We start from the raw sequence: 15,887 nt of genomic DNA on the forward strand, positions 1-15,887 counted from the left end.
CGTCCACATGCTTGATCTCCTTTGTGCTTCAACGTTACTTGAAAACTTCGTCTTTTCCAAGTACTCCCATGATTCCATAGATGTTCAATTCAGCATCATAGTTGTTGAAGTTTCGTTGCCATAACAATGAGAAAACAAAAGTTCTCGATCATTGTTATCCAGTGTCATAGTATTATTACACAACATCAAAGTTCTCATATCACAACTTCGACAACAATACTATGGTGATATGTATCACTCCCCCTTAGTCAATACTTTCGTCTCAACATGAAAACCACTCCCCCTTAATAATGACCCGTAAAGCACGTAAACCATACGTATTTGTAGTGTGAAATACACATTAATTCTCCCCCTTTTTGTCAATAAAATTGGCAAAGGTACGAAAACGGGATCCTAATAAAATTTCCACGAAGACGCTTCAAGACCAAAGAAAAGTACATATCAACTTGTTTAGATGCAATCATAAAGCCGAGGCTAAATGCATTCATCAAGGAGTTTATAAAGATATAAGATAACCCCTAAATAATTCCACATCCGCACTCCCCACAAAGATACGGAAATTAAACGCAAGTTCAAAAGAACTCTCCCCCATTTGATGTCATTCCCAAGAGAACAACAAGAGCGACCTTACTTTTACAAGAAAAGAAGGATTTCTTTGGATACCAAAAACCACAAAATGATTTTGTACACAAAAAATTCTCAATTAAACTAACCACAAGAGTACCCATGATTAATTTAATTGGAATACACAACCAAATTAATCACAAAATAATCTATGATTTGTTTAGTTGGAAATGCTCACACAAGAAGACTTATGGAGCCGCACAGTATACACATAAAAATATGGATCAGGGAAGATCAATACTGCGGAATAGACAAAGATTCATTCTATTTTCTTCACTATTTGCATAATGATATATAATAGACATAATCTTTGTAGACAAAAATTCATCTTATCTTCCATCAATTATTTGCATAATGACATAATAGGTTCAATTTTTGTTTGTCAAAAGTTCATTCAATCTTTTATCAATACTTGCATATCGACATATGAAAGAGATAACTTTTGACCACATATGGGACAATCATAGTTCCCGGATGCAAACACACATATCCCATAAGAAATTGCAATATATAAAACCAATAAAGATTAATACTGCAAAAATAATCTTTGCCCTTTGAAGGTAGAATCAATCTTTTTCGCACGGATTTACACCAAGAGTGGTTACCAAAGGCGTATAAAAATATTTTCTTAACAAAGAAGAACATACAAAGTCATTAAAGACCATGCATCATAGTTCACATAAGATGATTGTGAACATTCAAGAATCTCATAACAATGCGTACTACTTCCTATTCTTGAACTTCCTTCTTTGTGATTCACCAACATAATTCTTTTAAAATCTACAAATGAGCTTATAAGAGAATTACTCCAAGAATCCAAGTGCCCAAGTCCAACAGAAGTAGAACAAGTGCGACGAAACAGAGCAAATTACTCAAAATCAATATACGGGACAAAGACCAACCTCAACTCATTCAAATTTAGGATTTCTCATCACTATTTTGAAGCGAATTCAAAGAGGAAGAGAATGCAAAAAGAATGAGGTCATTCCGAGTTCGGACGAAGAAGTTACGGCCAAAACAAATTTACCGAATATCGACGTCAAGCATGCATACGGGTTTGCAAACGAATTTTCGTATCCTGGAGCAGTTATGCAGACGGGTATGCGTACTTAAACCCCTGGATTTTTATTTTAAATGAGGTTATGCATACTAGGTAGGTGTACCATGAAGTCCAAACATCCCGAACTACTATTTTCAAGCCTAAACTTTTAAGAACCTTAAACACAAATCAAGTTAGGTAGAAATGAACAATAAGCAAGGTACATGAATAATTATAAGTACTCTAAGAAAATAAAAACATAAATCTTGCTCAGGTTTATAGACGTACCTTTTTAGAAGAATCCAGTCTATTTCTACAGCCTTACCGAACATAATTTGTGTGCCCCAATTCTCGTGCTTCCCTCACCGTATACATAGCAGGGCATTCCTTGGTGAGGATGTATTTACAACACAATCAAGTTGCGTTGGGGTGAACAATGTCTTGCTCACCAAAAGTGATCGTTGGATTATCATGAAAGAGATCGCTTTTAGAACCTTTCACATCCAATTCCATTATTCCAAAAAACTTGTTAAGTTCCAACATCATGGATACTTCCTTCTCCATAGTCATGGAATTTTCTGAAAGATCATTCCTTTTCTCACTCAAAGCATCATTGGATTTCTTTGGTACCCACTTCTGAGTGCGTTTAGGAACAACCGGAGCCTTCTTCCCATTACTCTCTTCAAGATTTCTCGGAAGAGAATTGGATTGACTATTCTTTTGTAAGTTAGTCTTTCTCCAATTGGGAGCATCGGATCTTGTCTTAGTCTTTACGAAGTTATCCTTTTGATAACCATTACGATTGTGAAAATACTTCGTATGACGTTTATAGGCAAAACTAGGATTATTACAGCACTGATTCCTTTGCCTAAAGGTTGGACATTTACAACCCGTAATGTCGAGAGTGTTAGCCTTAACATATGATCCCGGTTTAATCACTTCTTTTGACACCAAAACAAGAATATCATGAAGTTTTTCATTCCTTATACGAAAACGACATCTCCTTTCCAGGAGACCTTTGTTTCCACAATAATGACAAATATAAGGAACGTTCTTACCCGGATTCATGTGTGATGGTTTTGGAGGTTGATATACTTTGCTCTTTTGAACCGTAACTGCCGGTGAAGGTATTTCACTTTTGCCATCAGTGGAAACCTTTTGTTGAGAAGAATCACTAGCCTTGACAAATTTTACCTCTTTGCTAATATTTGGAGCATCTATTCCCTTATAGCCCAATCCTCGTGTATCACGATGATTTTTACTTGCTCCTAGCATAGTGGTTAATTTGCTTGAACTAGTATTGAACTTTTTCAAGTCATCTTCCAACATCTTGATTTTATCAAGAGCAGCAGTTAAATCAGCCTCAAGGCGTTTTTCTCGAACGAGACAAGCACTTTCTCTGTCATCAAAACTGATTTGTTGAGAGTTAAACCTTGCTTCAGATTCTGCAAGTTTCTCTTCCAACAAAAAATACTTTTGATAAATATTATCACATTCAAGTGACTTTATACGTAGGTTTTCCTCAGAATCCTTGAGGATCGATTCGTTAGAACGATTCGAAAAATAAACACCTGCGTAACATCTTCTCAATTTCCTGTTTTCTCGACAGAGAGGAGTCAGAAGAGGTGAAATATGAGAAGTTGTAATATTCTTCATATTCCACGAATCCAAAAAATTAACATACTCTGAGACTTCCTCATCAACATATCTATCAATATCTGAATCACCTTCATCAGAAAGTTGATCCAACTGTTCTTCTAGGAGAGTTTCCCAATCAACGGTTTTTACATCAAGAGAATGTTTAGATATTGAATTAGATGTGACAATTCTCTCAGGTGAATCCAAGCTTTTCGAATCATCTGGTAATTTCTGAACTGGTACGTTATTAGAGATAAACTCGTCCATAGTCAGATCGCTACAAACACAGACTTATAAGGTCTTTAACGTGTTTGCCTACTCTGATACCAATTGAAAATGAGGGGGTATAACAATCACACCCAATATTTCGATTAGCAATCTGTATGGACTAACTCCAATATACTTTCTAGAGAATCAACTAGACAGTTAGACTCAATCTAGGTAAAAGTATATCGAGGAGTTAATATCTCTTCTCTTGATTTGATCTTTACTCAAGCAAATAGAAATCTGCGAGTCTTTATCAAATACAAGGATAATAAACTTGGATGGTACCATAGACCAATATCCAAGGATCAATCAATTTCCAATCAACAACCAAAGGTTGGATTTCAGAACTGATCGATACAAACACACAACCTGTATTATTTCAATTATATAACAAAATATAACGCGGAATAGAAATAACACAGACACCAGAAATTTTGTTAACAAGGAAACCACAAATGCAGAAAAACCCCGGGACCTAGTCCATATTCAACACCACACTTTATTCAGCCGCTACAGACACTAGCCTCCTACAAACTAACTTCGGTGTGGACTGTAGTTGAACCCCAATCAATCTCACACTGATTCAAGGTACAATTGCGCTCCTTACGTCTCTGATCCTAGCAAGATACTACACACTTGATTCCCTTAGCTGATCTCAACACAACCAAGAGTTGCTACGACCCAAAGTCGAAGACTTTAGTAAACAAATATGTATCACACAGAAAAGTCTACAAGGATAGATAAATCTGTCTCCCACAGATAAACCTAAAAGTTTTGTTCTGTCTTTTGATAAAAATCAAGGTGAACAAGAACTAATTGATAAACCGGACTTATGTTCCCGAAGAACAACCTAGTATTATCAATCACCTCACAATAATCTACTGGGACTCCTAACCACTATTCACCTGAAAGGTGTCGAGTTTGAAAGCGCACTGATTGACGCGGCCTCCGACTTCAACATTTTAACCATCAAGACTCTGAGAGTTGCAAGGGAAAATCAAACAGAAGTAGCGTATTCTTTCTCAGGAAGAGAAAACACGACTTGTCAACCAAAACTATTTGTGCGTCGTCTTCCCATCTGCCATGTCATATCAACGTTTCGCTCCAGAAGCCGCTCCGCTTCAACGTGTCGCTCTAGAAGCCGCTCCGCTTCAACGTGTCGCTCTAGGAGCCGCTCCGCTTCAACGTTTCGCTCCAGGAGCCGCTCCGCTTCAACATTCACTCCAGAAGCCACTTCAACGTTTTGGTTCAGAAGCCGCTTCAACGTTCGCTCCAGAAGCCGCTTCAACATTCGCTTAACGTTTCGCTCCAAAAGCTGCTTCAACGTTTCGCTCCAGAAGCCGCTTCAACGTTTCGCTCCAATAGCCGCTTCGACGTTCTCTCCCGAAGCCACCACTCCACCGGAAAAAAAGGGAATAAACTCACATACGTGAGTTATCAAAGCCCGTCAATGTTCATGGCCGTGGTCGTCCAAGGTTCGTCCTCGTAGCTGTCGCTCCTTCCTTCCAAGATCATGGCCGTAGCCACCACTCTTCCCTGCCAGGATTTGTGCCCGTAGTCACTACTCCTCCCTGTCAAGTATCGTGATCGTAGTCATCCAAGAACCAGCCAGCTTGTTTTTGTTCCCACGAAAATGCAGTCTCTTCTGATCACAGTTGCTGCAAAGAACCGTTGCTGCTTGTTTGTTGATACCAGCCAGAGCTTCATCATAGCAACAACCATTATTTACAAAGATAATCCTAACTTGTGCGTATTTTAGTTTCCCATGGAGGAAGTAATGGAGCCACCAATACGGAGGCAAGATTGTGACATCTTTATCATGGTTAACTCACCGACCATACAAGATAGAACCACGAAAACCACACTTGGGGACTGAGGCTCAACACGGAATCCCTTCACTGTCGAGAACCTTTCAACTCAGAAAGGACAACCAACCAAGAAGTCATAATAGTTACAAAGTCACCACTCTTCAAAGATGTAGCGCAAGGATATCACCACCTCCTTGTCTGGAAGGCGCCTGACCAACAAGCAGTATTTGGCTCAGCCATTCACAAGCGTTGCTATTAGTAAAGAATCAAAGTGGAAAGTCGCGCCTCAGCAAGCCACATATACCAACTATACCATGTTTGCCACATCACCTACTCAGAACTCAGCACCGCCTACCCAAGGCCTGCATGAAGCCGCACATCACTGACAAAGCCAAATTCGGTGTTTCTAGATTTCCAATTTCCTATGGAAGGGGTGCATGGGATGTCAGAAGTTGGATACAATGCAGAGCTATCAAGTGCGACTCCCGCCCACTGACCAACAAATGACGAATCCAAAAGATTGCCGTCTTCATCAATTCGTCAACCACCTTACCAGCAAATGCAATAGAAGTACGTCTTTCAAGAGAAAATACGCTCAGGATAATTACAACAGGGGACTGCCAGCACAGGATATCCTCACGTCCCTCAACCAAGTTATTTCTGATATCAGCATTATCTTCACTGTCAAAGCTTTACGAGCCGCAGGAATTTCTCAACATGAAGCCGTACACGTGCGTCAAAGGCTCCAAAAGCACGCCGCAGAGATATTCACATATCCGTCTACGCCATTGGATCTATGACCAGACAGAAGTGTAACTGAGGACTGCTCGTCGCATCCTATTCGATACAATGGTCCAAGATTCAGAAGATGTTTCAAAGGATGTCGCCTGGAATGAAGTCCTTGGAGACTTGATAGCAGAACGTCGGCAACGGAACGCCTCTCATCTCGTCTACTTCACCCAGCGATTCCAGACAATTTCGACCATACAAGCATCCACAGCATATCATCACCGCAATCAGAAACGAAAGAATAAGCCTTCCAAACACCGGCTCAGCAGTCCAGATACCAAATAACTTAAAGTCAAGGATGGATCAACAACGCAGCTACACTCTCCAAGATTAGCCCTGACATGATCATTGTCGAGCATATATTTCATCCATCCATCCCAGGAGTGCAATGGAGTTTGGTAAAATTTGAAATCCACTTGAGAGGTTAGATGCTCATTCTTCTGGAGTCAGAACCTTATTACACATTTTGAAGAAGATCGATGGTACTATTGGGTTGCTACATGCGCAGAACAGAAAAGAGCACCTACCTTGAGTTCTTCTGGCTCGCCTTGCTGCTGATTATAACTATTGGAGATTGCTTTGTTGTCGTTGACGTCGCTAACAAAGAAAGTCATTCACATCGATCTAAATGTCCAAAATTGATCAACTACTCATGGATATTATACTCGCAGCTAAAATACGAAGACAAGATGAACTTACCTTGCCGCTAACGATTGGAACGCCTATGATCGAGCTGCTGCAAACGAACACAAGAAGCAAACGAGCGAATAATAAAAGGGGAGGAAGTTATCACACCCTTTTGTATGCAGAGTGCTTTTGGAATTCGATTAGAGGATGGTTTTTCTTTTGGACCATGCACGGAATAAGGCAGTTGGGCCCGCAGCGCCAACGCTCCATGACACCAACCTCCGTAGCCAAGCTAGTCGCTCAACCTACAACGCTCCGTGTCCAAGCAATCCGCTCAAGCAGCAACGCTCCGTGGCCAAGCTAGCAGCACGCCAGTACAAAGATCACCGACCACTCATGCCTATTACCGAAGGTCAATCAAACTTTTCCTGGTAACCTCTACATGTCTTGCCTTTTCGATTTTACTCCCGTCTGTCACCATCTCATGCTTACACCGTAACAGTGTCACTGTTACGTGCTAAGCATGAGACTTAATGTTGATGGTGGTTTTTAGTTCAAGGCTAAATTTGTAAAAGTCTATCTACCTGACTCGGCATCAGATGTAGTAGACATTGATATGTCTATATTCCGCAGGGAATTTGGAAAATATATCAATATCTGATGAGTGCCTATGTCTCTCTTTATATTATATTGAAACTCGAGCTCCTAGATGAATTGTTCACTAGTAAAGAGCCTAATGAGTGTATAAGCTCCTAGCTACATTACTCACTAATGTCGGAGCCTGCCGAGTATTTTTACTATGCAATGTTCCCTGGATGAACCCTTAATATTGATATGGCATGACAATTTGTGTTCACTCGTAGCAGAGTAGCACGAATTTCCAAGTATCAAGGTTAAGGTCCTTGGATAAAAGTACTCAATCGGAAAGCATACTGCTCTCTGGTAATAAAATTAAAGAAATCTGTGTCAACACATATAATTCAATCAATTTTGTGATAATTCACAAGATTCAGATATTACTCTGACTAATTTGCAAAAATTAGGTTTTTGTGCCCTGCGCAGTATATTAGACCCCGCCGGTCGAAATTAAGCTTAGGCGAACTAGGCAATTAATCCGCCATGGATTACTAGGCGCAAAATCCTACCCAAAATCAGAAAAAGAATAAAAGGAGCCGCGGGATAGGAGCGGCAACAAATTAAGGAAGGTGTGGCCATGCCATAGGCCAGCCGGCGCCACTTGCAAGTGGCCACACCCCATGTTGCCTGACCGTCCCCTGTTTGTCGTCGACCAATCAGGTCTCCTTAAACCCGCCACACGCACATGAGTTATGGCCGGGCCATACTTGCTAGCCCGTATTTCCCATCGACCAATCAGGTTGTTATAAATCCTCTACGTTCACTGGAAGTGTGGCCACGCCCATGCTTGGCCGAACCCTCTTTTTATCGACTAATCAGGTCGCTCTAAACCAGCCACAGTATTAAAAGAGGCAAAATTGCGGCAGATGGTCACAATGCCAAATTGGCTATCAAAACTGCGCCAACATGCCAATGGAGTGCCAAACGTGCCATCCTGCTTCGCATGCTAATGGCATGCCAAACATGCCATGCCGCGACAATGCACTAAACGTGCATACCAAACATGCCAAACGTACCACTTTGCTGCAGCAGCATACCGAATGTTCCAACGTGCCATAAATAGCGCGCCTACGTGCTAACCCACCTTCTGTTCATGGCCAACGCCATTGATAAGCACGTATGTGCTACATTTTATACCCATTTTATATTAGCTAAGACTCGGTATTTTGACTAATAACTCTATTTTAGTGCTTTTGTAGAAAGTACAGATGAATTCCGATAATCCGGAAAATAATAGCTAAATAGAAGCTAAATGGTGTTTGCGTTGAGCAGGAGGAAATGGGGAAGAATGCAGAGCTGTTTTGTGGTCGAGTTTAGCCATGAAGAAGTGATGCTATGGACCTGTGGGGCTCGATTTATTGAAGTGATGACGAGATTATAAAGACAGTGAAAATGGAGGATTGTCTCGCAGTGCAGAAAGATGCTCAGTTGCTCATGAAATAGGGGTTGGCTGAGCTGGTTTGAAAGAAGGTGGAGAAATGTTATCGCCAGTGCATTAAGCACAGATTGTGGGGACTGCATGGATCGTACTGGTGTTGATTTGGTGGATGCATAGAGAGCTCGAGGTGGAGAATGAACTGAATTCTGTGCCGGAAAGTCAGACACGAGACTCGATTTGCTGTCATTAATAGAGGAGTATATACTGATCGTGTTTGCATGAATGGAGATGGGAATGAAGACCAATTCTAAGTGGTACTACGGGGTTCAAGTTGAGCTGGTTCTGAGAAGCAAGTTGGTGGTGCGTTTCAGGTGAATAAGTTTAGACGGACAGAGATGACTTGGCCTGACTAGTCGCTGGAACTGTGCACCCGATGGGTGACCAAATTGGAACGGACAAGGAATAGAATGATGTGGGCATGTGGCCTGAGTTTGCACGGATTTGGGAATTTGGCTGAAGCGTTTGTTGCTGCGACCAGTTATGCCGGGGATGATCGAAGTGAGCTTTCGTTGCTGCTATGACCCTAACGAGATTCAGATGGCATGAGCAGGAGCAGGGTGAAGACACTTAGCCGGGAAAAGTGGGTTGGGGTCTCAAACTCTCAATCGGTGACGCAGTTTAAAAGTTCAGGCATCAGAGTGGTGCTGCTGACTTCGGAAGAGTTTGTTAGTGGACTGGGCCTTGGAAGACAAATATTTGATGGGTTTTATTTTGGATTCTTTCGCAGTACCTTAGGCAGTAGGTATAAATCAACAAAACGAAGAAAAAAAGGGAGGAGGAGGCGAGAGCCGTAGACAGAGAAGAAGGAAGGGAGGCTGCTGCTGTTGCGGCTTCACAGCCGTTTACGGTTTGAAGTTTTGTTTCAATTCCGTTTTTCGATAAGCTATTGATTTTATTTGATATTTGTTTATGGCTTTTGAGAAAGCCATGGCTAACTAGATCCATATTAGGGTTTAGGTAGAAACCAATTCAATTGTGTACTCTCTACGATGATATTTTTAATAATGATTTGATTGATTAGTATTTTCACTTCATATAGCTTGGTGTATAATTGTTCATGTGATTATTTTGATTATTTATGCTTTTCAATTGATATGGCGTGCTTGGGTTAAATTCTTTGACGTGATATGCTTTAGGATTGATAAATAATGCTTTATAGAATCACTACCGATGAAGCGAAGGAATTTACAGTGGAGAAACAATATTTTGGAATTTAACATACTATCTTCCGAGACATGAAATTAATTTCAATTTTTGTCTTGAGTAATATATAAAAATTAGTAGAGTTCACACGATTTAATTGGTGGAAACCGAAAACCCTGATAACCCGTTTTCATTTTATTTATTGTTAAAATTATTATTATTTCATTTTGTTCCGATCTTTTGAAAATCGTTAGAACATTACTTATTTGATTATTTAGTTTTGGTATTAGTTAGCAGAGTATTTCACACTCCTCGTGGGAACGACCTGTACTTGCCATTGTCTACTAGTTAGACGCTGTGCACTTGCAGTATTTTATTGTAGGTTTCCCAACCTATCAAGTTTTTGGCGCCGCTGCCGGGGAGTGGCTGTATAGTACTCTCTGATTGATATCAATTTTCTTGTACATAATTGTTTTATTTTATTTTTATTTTTGTATATCATTTATTTTGTTTTTCTTTAAAAAAAATTTTTAGTTCCTTTTTACGCAGTTTATTTGATTTTTTTTTTAGGTACCTTAGAAAGTGCTGCGGGTGAAAAGAAAGTATGGATTCACAAAGCTTTTGCAAGGACCAATTGGAAGATCCACTAGAGGTTTGCTTAACTCATTTTGGGTATGATTTTGATGATGATAGTGTTATTTGTGAAGTCAATGCCTTATTAGACTCCACACCACTGCTAGACACTAATAAATGGAAACCCATAATAGAACCTCTAGTATTGGCCGAGTCTCGACTAGTTTCATCAGCCGAGAAAGGTACGACCTTGACCTTTAAACCATTTTCTGACCTATCAAGTTATGGTTTTTCTCATCTTGATAATATTCATAATGAAACCGTTGTAGATGATAGTGGGTCTATGAGTCATGATATTATTGCTCTATTGAGCCCTTGTTCCACAACTGAACTTTCAGCCGTGGAAGTTATTTCCGCTGATTTGGAACCTGATTTAGAGCGTGCCCCGCGAATAGAAACTGTCAAACAATCTGAACTTATTTCTTACGGGAGTGATTTACCTATCCTGTCCATGTATGACTTGAATATTACTTACAGATTTCTATTGGGAATGAACTTACGCATCCATTTGGAGCTTTATAGTGTTTGCAGGTTCATATTTTCAGCCGACCGGACTAGTTGGGATGATCCTCAACTTTTCAGACTCTATATATATGATTGGATGTCTACTTTTGGGTACCATCCCCACCTTTTTTGAGGACATTCTACTGACAGCAAGAAAAAAAAATACATTTTACTTCTTGGGAGGTATCCCATGCTCATGCAACACGGTAATATCTTTCCTTAACTCTTTTGCTTCGAATGGTAGCAGTTTCTCCTTGTTCATGCTTTTAATTTTATCTTTAGAACATTGAGGACAATGTTAGATTTAAGTTTGGGGGTATGAGAGAAACTTTTTAGTTGCATTATAAATAAACTCCAGAACCTAGAAATTTATGCCTATTAAGGTTTGCACTAACCAATCTAAGTGGATGGAAGCATGTTGGTTTTAGGAGTTGAGGAACCAATCTGACTAGATGGAAACATCTAAAGAGTCTATTCATAAAAGCACAGAGCTCAGGTGTTAGAAATAACATGATAGTTTCACCATATCTCGTTGAGTCCTTTTCACTTCTGTTTTTTTTTTTTCATTTTAAACTATGTTTCTCTAAGTGATTAGGTGGGGCTCACGATTCAAGTTGTTACCATTGCTAGGGTGAAATAGAGTGATTGAGATACCCATAAAAAAAAAGTTATGAAAAAAAAAAAAAAGAGAAAAAAAAAAGTTATGAAAAAAAAAGAGAAAAAAAAGAAAAAAAAATGTTATAAATTTTTTTTTGAGACCAGACCATTAGACCAAACGGAATAAAATTCAATAAAGTCGACCACTGGTACCCTTGTATATGCCAGTTGTGTTGACCTAGAGTTAGGACTATTGACCACTGGTTCCCTTGTATATGCCAGTGTGTTGATATTAGTCAGACCGGTAACTCAGTCATTTAGGATAGGTTCATCTTGGAAGTGGCCTTCAGACAGATATGAGAAACACTGCTCACTTAGTCAACATCAAAACCATCTATGTTTTTCTATATCCATCTCTTAATCTATCCATGTGATTTGTTGACTCCGAATATGATGTCCATAGTGAAACTATCTTAGTAGAGCTCTGTCACTTATATGAATTTTAGTATGCTTGAGTGCAAACTAGTGTACATCAATTGGAATTTCGCGTCAGGGTACTTCCTCTTGTAGTCAATTAGTATGTCAACCAAGGAAATTCTTTAGTGCTTTCCAAAATTCTGCGTAGATAGCTAAGGTCTGGAGTAAAGGTTTTGTGGGTATATCTCTTGTAAGCCCTCCCGAGACTATAACTCGGCCACTAGGGACACCTAGGGGTTTAAAGGCTTATTGCATACGCTAAATGCAATCGACGATGCCTGCGGACAGTGAGTTAGAATTTTATTTTTTAGTTTTGATTTGCTCGGGACTAGCAAAATATAAGTGTGGGGGTGTTGATAAGCACGTATGTGCTACATTTTATACCCATTTTATATTAGCTAAGACTCGGTATTTTGACTAATAACTCTATTTTAGTGTTTTTGTAGAAAGTACAGATGAATTCCGATAATCCGGAAAATAATGGCTAAATAGAAGCTAAATGGTGTTTGCGTTGAGCAGGAGGAAATGGGGAAGAATGCAGAGCTGTTTTGTGGTCGAGTTTAGCCATGAAGAAGTGATGCTATGGACCTGTGGGGCTCGATTTATTGAAGTGATGACGAGATTATAAAGACAGTGAAAATGGAGGATTGTCTCGCAGTGCAGAAATATGCTCAGTTGCTCATGAAATAGGGGTTGGCTGAGCTGGTTTGAAAGAAGGTGGAGAAATGTTGTTGCCAGTGCATTAAGCACAGATTGTGGGGACTGCATGGATCGTACTGGTGTTGATTTGGTGGATGCATAGAGAGCTCGAGGTGGAGAATGAACTGAATTCTGTGCCGGAAAGTCAGACACGAGACTCGATTTGCTGTCATTAATAGAGGAGTATATACTGATCGTGTTTGCATGAATGGAGATGGGAATGAAGACCAATTCTAAGTGGTACTACGGGGTTCAAGTTGAGCTGGTTCTGAGAAGCAAGTTGGTGGTGCGTTTCAGGTGAATAAGTTTAGACGGACAGAGATGACTTGGCCTGACTAGTCGCTGGAACTGTGCAGCCGATGGGTGACCAAATTGGAACGGACAAGGAATAGAATGATGTGGGCATGTGGCCTGAGTTTGCACGGATTTGGGAATTTGGCTGAAGCGTTTGTTGCTGCGACCAGTTATGCCGGGGATGATCGAAGTGAGCTTTCGTTGCTGCTATGACCCTAACGAGATTCAGATGGCAGGAGCAGGAGCAGGGTGAAGACACTTAGCCGGGAAAAGTGGGTTGGGGTCTCAAACTCTCAATCGGTCACGCAGTTTAAAAGTTCAGGCATCAGAGTGGTGCTGCTGACTTCGGAAGAGTTTGTTAGTGGACTGGGCCTTGGAAGACAAATATTTGATGGGTTTTATTTTGGATTCTTTCGCAGTACCTTAGGCAGTAGGTATAAATCAACAAAACGAAGAAAAAAAGGGAGGAGGAGGCGAGAGCCGTAGACAGAGAAGAAGGAAGGGAGGCTGCTGCTGTTGCGGCTTCACAACCGTTTACGGTTTGAAGTTTTGTTTCAATTCCGTTTTTCGATAAGCTATTGATTTTATTTGATATTTGTTTATGGCTTTTGAGAAAGCCATGGCTAACTAGATCCATATTAGGGTTTAGGTAGAAACCAATTCAATTGTGTACTCTCTACGATGATATTTTTAATAATGATTTGATTGATTAGTATTTTCACTTCATATAGCTTGGTGTATAATTGTTCATGTGATTATTTTGATTATTTATGCTTTTCAATTGATATGGCGTGCTTGGGTTAAATTCTTTGACGTGATATGCTTTAGGATTGATAAATAATGCTTTATAGAATCACTACCGATGAAGCGAAGGAATTTACAGTGGAGAAACAATATTTTGGAATTTAACATACTATCTTCCGAGAAATGAAATTAATTTCAATTTTTGTCTTGAGTAATATATAAAAATTAGTAGAGTTCACACGATTTAATTGGTGGAAACCGAAAACCCTGATAACCCGTTTTCATTTTGTTTATTGTTAAAATTATTATTATTTCATTTTGTTCCGATCTTTTGAAAATCGTTAGAACATTACTTATTTGATTATTTAGTTTTGGTATTAGTTAGCAGAGTATTTCACACTCCTCGTGGGAACGACCTGTACTTGCCATTGTCTACTAGTTAGACGCTGTGCACTTGCAGTATTTTATTGTAGGTTTCCCAACCTATCAGCCATAACAGACTTCAATTAGGGTATCCTAATCAGAAACACGACCTTGCTTTAGTGACGTTAATCGAAACCCTAATTTCCAATCGTGGCCCAAATTATGCCACTTCGGGCCCCACAACATGCCACGAGCCATGTGGGACCCAGGAAACCCTAAGAATGGCGTCATACCATAGCCATTCATAGAAACCCTTGCTCCTGTGGCCGTTTCCACATTATGGCCTTGCTATAGTTCCTTTGGCATGGCTATTCCACCGTTTGCACAAAAACATCACCGTGCAGTGGCCACATGTCACACGCACTAATTAGGGTTTCGGCATTCCAACCCCTAATTTAGGTAAAGTTGTTACGCCAACCAAGCTAAGTAATGCTACCCAGAGCATTGGGATTGATGTGGCAACCGGAACTAATGTTTCCAAGCCATATTTGGGTCTAACACCAATGTGTCAAAATCTAGCGGCCATGGCTACGCCAGGCGCTACTTGCACCACTGTGCCACCGGCATGCGCTAACTATGCCAACCATGCCATTGTGCCACTGGCATGCGCTAAATATGTAACTACGCCATTGGCATGTGCCAATGGCGCCATTGTGCTATTATCATGCGCCAACAAAGTGTGGCCATAATCAATGACCACCCTTTCTCATGAGTTACAATCTCAGCCGTCCAAATTCGCCACAGAATTGACAGGACTGTGGCAAGTCTTAGGTGACCAGCCAAGACAATCCTAATAGCATCACATGCTATTCTCCTGCGGCAAGTCTTCTGACTTTGACTTGCCACACATAGCAATCTGCTACACATTTTCCAAGAAAACACTCGGGACATCAAACATGTCACAAACTGGGGGATGCTCATCAGGGTATCGGTCTGGCGGTTTACAGTGTGCGCTGTGCAACACGCTCATTATAAGAAAGTGTCAGAAAGCAGGGCAATTAGTGGTGGCAAGAAGTAGTGGGTGTAAATTAACCTGTTTCCTTCATAGTGGGAACGTGGTTTCTGGCATTTACACATGACCCCACTTCTCCATCACTCCGTCATTCCCACTTTCTACGAGATCAGGGTGCGTTCAATATGACTTGTATAAATAGGTTTTACCTATTTCAACCAGACAACAAGTTTTGGTTAGAACAACAACACGATATCCATAAAAATACCAAAGAACTGATAGCTTTCATTCCATAAGCCAGTTCCAAATTCTGATACAAGTCATAAAATAACCACACCTTCAGAATTAACCATTCTGGTCTCAACACCTTCTTCGTTTCCCTCCCTAAGACCAACCCTTCTCCTTCACTTTGTGACCGAAGCAAGACTGGAACGACCATTTCTTGGTTTAAGCCAGGATTGTACAGATTGATCTCTCGAATCTAAAGTACTCCCGTGCAGTGCTTTTTTTTTAGGTTTACATTTGTTTCTCATCCACACACCCAAATTTACCAAA

This window comes from Papaver somniferum, chromosome 1, assembly GCF_003573695.1.
Source record: "Papaver somniferum cultivar HN1 chromosome 1, ASM357369v1, whole genome shotgun sequence".
NCBI lineage: Eukaryota > Viridiplantae > Streptophyta > Magnoliopsida > Ranunculales > Papaveraceae > Papaver > Papaver somniferum.